A 7,228-nucleotide genomic window follows, 5' to 3' on the forward strand; every position below is an offset into this window, starting at 1 on the left:
CTCCGCCTTGCGGGGGTCCGGGCCGGGTAGGGGGTCTCCACGAGTCGACTCTGGGCGCGGCAGGGAGGGCGCGTGAAGTCTGAGTTCTTCCACCTCCTCGAGATCCGGTTGGCTGGAGGGTCGTACTGATCGGTGCTGCCAGTCCCCTTGCTCCCTTTCTCCGCTTGTCTGTCCCCCTCTCCCCTCCTGGTTTCCGCCTCACTGCCAAAGGAGGCGGAACCCGCTGTCGGATCGTGCTGGGAGTTTGGGCGCCTAGATCTGCCCCACCCTATGTCTTGGAATTTTGTAATTCAGAGATTTTTAATAATTTACATACAGAGAAAGGGTTTTTTTTTTCTTTTTTAAGGAAGGAGGTGTACAGTGATTTGACAAGATTCCTAGCGAAGCATAATTCTGTTTGCATTTTCTGTGTGAATAGACAAGACCAGTGACAGCTGTGCATGGCAGATGTTAGTACCTGGGAATTTTAATTGGAATTAAAAGGTTATGTGCATGGCAATCAGTAGTATAGCATACTGCTTTTCAAGGCTTTCTTATTTTTCTGGGCAATTCCACCAGTCAACCGGCTACTTTTGTACTTTATGAATAGAGACGAGGATTCTCCGTGTTGGTCAGGCTGGTCTCGAACTCCCGACCTCAGGTGATCTGCCCGCCTTGGCCTCCCAAAGTGCTGGGATTACAGGTGTGAGCCACTGCACCTGGCCCCAGACACAGTTCTTGTCCTGGAGTAGCTCAAGGTCTGATGGGGGAGGCGCTTACAGGCAAAATAGAGCAGCAAGTGCAGTGCAGGAGGCTTCAGGCCGTGTCCACTGGTCAGCCTGGGATCCCCATCCAGCCCATAGCCTCTAGACAATGCTCCCTGAGGTTTCACACTCTCCATCCCGGGAGCTGCGGCAGGCTGGGGACAGATGGGAGCTGCATCTGTGCAGCCGGGGGTGAGGGGACTCTTGGGGGGCTGTTGAGGCCATTCTGCTCAAACCAGCTCATGACAAGCTTATGGGATCCAGATGCCTCCGCTGGCTCCAGTGCCTGCAGAGCCAGGGCCAGACCACTCAGAGCAGCCAGGGAAGCTGGGGGGGGGGCACTGGGCGTGGCTGCCAGCAGCAGCAGGGTGATCTAGGAAACTTATTCCCCAGGGCTTCACTCTGCCTGGACACCCCCATTACAGTCAGTCTCCTGGCTTCTAACAGCACTTTCCATGATGGAATGGACCTGACGGTGGCTTGCATCTGACTGTGTGGAAGGAGGGGTTGTCCTGTGGCTCTGCCTGCATTTCCCCATGAGCAAGTTGGCCCTTCTTGGGTTTGTCTGAGGGAGGGTGGAACACAACATATGCCCAGGCTTGGTCAGGCAGACCTGGACTGTGGCCCTGCCTCCTACAAGCTGTGGGCTTTGGGCAAGTCCTCCAACCACTTCTCAGGGCCCCAGAGTCCTCCTGGGTCACCCAGGCTCACATCTGCCTTGCAGAGTTCTGTGCAGAAGAGGGAGAGGGAGTGCTTTGTGAAACGTAGAATCCTGCAGCCCGTGAGAGGTGTTCATCTACAGTCTGACCTTGTCTTTGAGATGCTCGAAGCCTTCAGGGAGACAGAGGACAGAAGAGGACCATGGGGCCAGGGTGCATGTGCTTCTGGGCTCAAGACTGAGCCATTGCCACTGTTCTGGATGGCAGGAGCTGGAAATGCCCTAGACGCAGCTGTGTGACTCTGAAAATACACCTGCCCTCTCTGGGCACCACTTCCTCTTTGGCAAAATGACAGTCATGATACCCACATTAGAGGGCTGGGTGAGGTAGCACGTGGTAGGCACTTTCCCCTGGCCCATGCCGGCTGCTAGGGACATCATGTGGGCTTCCACTGCCTCTGGACTTTGTGATGTGGCCTCCTGGCATGGGTGACCTCTCGTGGCTCTGTGGGCTGCACCTGGAGCTTTCCTCCCAATCCACGACACAGACACCCTCCAAGGTAGCTGGGTGCAAACCCTCAATCCCACGCATGCCTCACAAAGGGCCTATGGCCACGTTCCAGCTCTTACCTCGAGACTGCTCAAGAGCTTCATCCAATGAGGAATTTTAGGGCCAGAAACTGGATAAAGGCTCCCTGGTTCCCAGCCCCAGCTTTGCAGATGAAGAAACTGAGACTCCAAGATATAACTTGCTCAGCTCTCACAGGGAGTTTGTGGCCAGTTCTAGCAGCTGCTAGAGAAACATCCTGTCCATGACACTGCAGGGCAGCCCTCTGAGGGGCCACTCAAGTGTGGTTTGCATGTCCCCAATTCACTCTGTTTAGTTTTTCTTGTCTTTTTTGAGATGGAGTCTTGCTCTGTCACCCAGGCTGGAGTGCAATGGCATGATCTCAGCTCACTGCAAGCTCTGCCTCTCGGGTTCAAGTGATCTCTTGCCTCAGCCTCCCAAGGAGCTGGGATTAAAGGTGACTGCCACCATGTCCAGCTAATTTTTGTATCTTTAGTAGAGATGGGGTTTCACCATGTTGGCCAGGCTGGTCTCAAACTCTTGACCTCAGGTGATTCACCCGCCTCGGCCTCCCAAACTGCTGGGATTACAGGCGAGAGCCACCATGCCGGCCATCTCTTGAGTTTCTAAGGTAATGTTTAAGGTGAATTTCCCAAGGGCCCCAAGGCTCTAAGTTCCAAGGTCCAGCCTGGCCCCTCCCCACCTTCTGGTCTGGAGGCCTAGCTCACCCTATCATCAGCCCCTGCTGTTGGGGGCACTTTTTTTTTTTTTGAGATGAAGTCTCACACTATCACACCATGCCTGGCCAATTTTTGTATTTATAGGAGAGATGGGGTTTTGCCATGTTGGCCAGGCTGGTCTCGAACTCCTGGCCTCAGATGATCCACCCACCTTGGCCTCCCAAAGTGCTGGGATTACAGGTGTGAGCCTCTGCACGTGGAGGCACTGAGGTCTTTAGGGCAACATCAGAGGGGACAGAGTGCCCCTGGAGAAGGCTTGGGGTTTGTGCAGGTGGCTCAGCCTCTGGGGATGTTTCTCATTTATTCACCCCTCAGTTAGCAGGTGTGTGCTCTCCAACCCTGGACTGGGCTTGGGCCAAAAGGGAACCACACTCTGGGCTCCAGGAGGAGGATATGGTCTCATGGCAGAGATAAATACGGTCTTCTGTTCCACAGAAAAGGACACCAAGTCTCCCTCACCCCACAGAGCAGATGGACCCAAGCCCCTGCTCCTAGGCCCAGCTGTGCCTGCACAGTGCAGCTGGCCAGCATCTATCACAGATCTCCTTGAACTGTGGCCTGGCCTCTGCTCTGAGGGTGTGTGTGGGGCTGGCAGAGACCTGGCAGAGCCCCCACCATCCCCTGCCCATGACCCATTCCCCAGGGTTCCGGCAAGGCCTCCAGATCCCTGCCAGCCCCTTTCTATAAACAGGTGTGTGGCCGTTTGCTGCCTTTGTCCCAGGTGAGAGTGCCTGGCGATGCTGACATGGGGTCTAAGGGCCCAGCTTTTGGTTCTTTCCTGAAGCACCATGTCAGTAGCAGCTCCAGAACACCTCCATGCCACCCTGCTCACTCACTCCTTGGCCACTTTGGGTTCTGGTCCTCTCCCCATCTCCCCCAGGCCCTCCTCCAGGACCCACTCTCTGGGTCAGGTATCCCCTAGGGTGAGTGCCTGGGTTCCAGGCCCCTCATTCAACTCCCTCCCCCCAAACCAGCCCTCCTTCCCATCACCCTGCACACTAGCCACTTCTTCCTCAGTTCTGCCTGTGACCACCTCCTGCTCCTTCTGCAGGAATACTCTCAAGAGCCATATTCCCAGGGCCACCTTCCATGGCCACTGCATCCAATGTAGTCCCACCTCCCCCATCACTTTCTATCCCACTGTCCTGTCAGATTTCTTCTTAAGATCAGCTTGGCTGGGCACAGTGGCTCAGGCCTATAATCCCAGCACTTTGGGAGGCTGAGGTGGGTGGATCACCTGAGGTCGGGAGTTTGAGACCAGCCTGGGCAACATGGTGAAACCCTGTCTCTACAAAAAATCAAAAATTAGCCAGGTGTGGTGGTGGGTACCTGTAATCCCAGCTACCCAGGAGGCTGAGGCAGGAGAATCGCTTGAACCTAGGAGGCAGAGGTTGCAGTAAGCCAGGATGGCACCACTGCACTCGAGATCATGCCACTGTATTCCAGCCTGGGTGATAGAGTGAAACTCCATCTTAAAAACATTTTTTTAAAGGTCATCTCCTCACTCTGGGTCCCCGGAAGCCACATCTCTGGAGGCGCCCTCGTATTGTCTCAGCTGAGTCTCATCTGCTCATCCTCCCACCTCTCCAGACACTTGGCCAGAAGCCAGGCTGCTCCCTAACTCCCCAACATCCAGCCCTGTTCCCTGGCCCAAGCACGTCTCCCTCTCCACTCTCTACCCGCACGGCCTGTGTCTTTTTTTTTTTTTGAGATGCAATTTCTCTTACTGGAGTGCAATGGCACGATCTTGGCTCAACGCAACCTCCACCTCCTGGGTTCAGGCAATTCTGCCTCAGCCTCCTGAGTAGCTGGGACTACAGGTATGCACCACCATGCCCAGCTAATTTTTGTATTCTTAGTAGAGATGGGGTTTCACCTTGTTGACCAGGATGGTCTCGATCTCTTGACCTCGTGATCCACCTGCCTCAGCCTCCCAAAGTGCTGGGATTACAGGTGTGAGCCACCGCGCCCAGCGATCAGTGAATTTTCACCACGTTACACACCATTTAACCAGCACATCAAGATATAACCAGGCTGGGTGCAATGGCTCCTGCCTGTAATCTTAGCACTTTGGGAGGCCAAGGCAGGTGGATCCCTGAGGCCAGGAATTTGAGACCAGCCTGGGCAACATGGTAAAAGCCCTTCTCTACAAAAAAAAAAAAATTAAAAATTAGCTGTGTGGGCATGGTGGCCCAGGCCTGTAGTTCCAGCTTCTTGAGAGGCTGAGGTGAGAGGATCTCTGGAGCCCAGGAATTTGAGCCTGCAGAGAGCCATGATTATACCACTGCACATCTCAGGTCACTGCTACCTCCATTGGTGGGTTCAAGCGATTCTTGTGCCTCAGCCTCCCAAGTAGCTAGAATTACAGACATGAGACACCACACCCAGCTGATTTTTGGATTTTTAGTACAGATGGGGTTTTACCATGTTTGGCAGGTCGGTCTTGAATTCCTGACCTCAAGTGATCGTCCCACCTTGGCCTCTCAAAGTGCTGGGATTGCAGGTCTGAACCACCGCACTGGGCCCAACCTGTACCCTTGACTCCTCCTAACCCAGAGAATTGGGCCAGAGCAGGCTTGAGCAGCTGCTGACAGCTCTACAGGACAGCAGGCTGGGAGTGCTCACTGGCCTCTGAGGACCACTTTCTGGAAACCAGATCCAGGAGGCAGCCTCGGCCCCAGACCCTCCTCACTTCTGCCAGGATGGGCTCCATCAGAGAATGGGAGACCTACCAGATGCTCCTGGTATCCTTGCCTCTGAGAAGCTGGGCGGTGAAGAGGCAGAAGTGCTGTGTCGATTCTTCCTCTTCCACATTCTAGTAAGGATCCCCTGTCCACCAGCCTGGATGGTGGGGCTGGAGAGGTTGAGGGCAGCAGAGGTGGGCTCTGCCTCAGTGAACCTGTGCCTTGCCCAGTCTCTTTATCTTTTTTATTTTTTGAGACAAGGTCTCACTGTTGCCCTGTCTGCAGTGCAGTGGTGTTATCTCAGCTCACTGCAACCTCCACCTCCAGGGTTCAATTCTCCTGCCTCAGCCTCCTGAAAAACGGATTGCAGGCACCCACCACCAAGCCCGGCTAACTTTTGTATTTTTGGTAGAGATGGGGTTTCACCATATTGGCCAGGCTGGTCCTGAACTCCTGGCCTCAAGTCATCTGCTCACCTCAGCCTCCCAAAGGGCTGGGATTACAGGTATGAGCCACCAGGCCCAGCCTCAGCCCAGCCTCTTAATACAGCTGTTGTAAATGGGCCAGGATCCTGGAGAACAGAGGCAGTAAGGACAGGCATAGGCAGGGCAGGGGTAATAGCAGAAAGGCTGGAAGGCCAGAAGGTGCCAGGTGAGGACCCCAGCCTCTGCCCATCATGGTGCTATGCTCTTGTACCTCTGGGCTGGGAGCAAGGGGCCTAAGACCCAGGGCAGGGCAGGGGCCCCACAGATCCTGTTCCTGGCCTCTGACCCCTGGCCAGAGCTGTGTTTCCTCTTTTGCAAAGAGATGGATGGTGCCCAGTTCCAGCATAGTCATAATGATCAAACAAGCCAGCCGAGCTCCTGGCACAAAGCACATTCTCTATGACAGAGGTGTTATCACACCTCCACTTTCCACACAGGAGAAACAGGCTCAGCAAGTAGGTGACAGTGCTAAGATCTGAACCCACACTTTCACTGTCCGGTGTGCAGGGTAGGAAGGAGGCTGGCTGGCGAACCGGGGTCCAGTGCCCACCTCGGGTGGCAGCGACCACTCTCCACCTCCTTGTGTCAACAGCCAAAGACCAGAGTCCAGTGTCCCCTTTGGAGCACCCACAGCTACCGGAGGAGTCTGGCCCCTGCCCTCTGCCTAGGGGAATTCCAGAGGGACCCTGCACTTTGTCCTGCCCCCCACCCCAACCCAGCTGGCTGTCACCTGAGGGCCTGGTTGCCTCAGGCTTCCCCCGCACCTTGCAGGAGCAGGAGGAGGAACAGTTGTTGGGCAAGTGAGTTCTGGGAAAGGAGGGAGGGGTGCTCGCCATGGAAAGCTGCCCTGGGGAAATGTAATCAGAGCCTCAGAGCTGCAGTTTGTTCCTGGCTTGTTTCTAGTGGGTGTGTTCACAGATGTTTTTGGCCAGGACTGAGAAAGTGGTGAACCCATCCTTTACTGGGGGGCACTGCATGGCCCAACAGGGGCCCTGGGGCAGGCATCCTGTCAGTGATAGGAATCTTCCCAGCTGGCCGGGCATAGGCAAGCAGGGAGTTGCTTTCCCAGCAGCTCTAAGGGAGGGAAAATAATTTCCCCTGCCTGGTGTATCAATATTCAACTTTTTGTTTAAATCTTAAATTGTAATGTCCCCCTCTGAGTGCCTACCAGACATCTGGGATGAGTGAGACCCTGTGTTCCTGGAAGTCTGGTTTCATGCTTCACTTGTTCCTAAATCTATGCATGTTCTAACCTGGACCAGCCCAGTGTACAAGGCATGCTGGGAATTCTGCTGTGAGGCTAGGCGTCAGTGTGGCCTCAAGCCCTCAAGCAGGTTTCAAGCCCTAACT

This window comes from Callithrix jacchus, chromosome 18, assembly GCF_049354715.1.
Source record: "Callithrix jacchus isolate 240 chromosome 18, calJac240_pri, whole genome shotgun sequence".
NCBI lineage: Eukaryota > Metazoa > Chordata > Mammalia > Primates > Cebidae > Callithrix > Callithrix jacchus.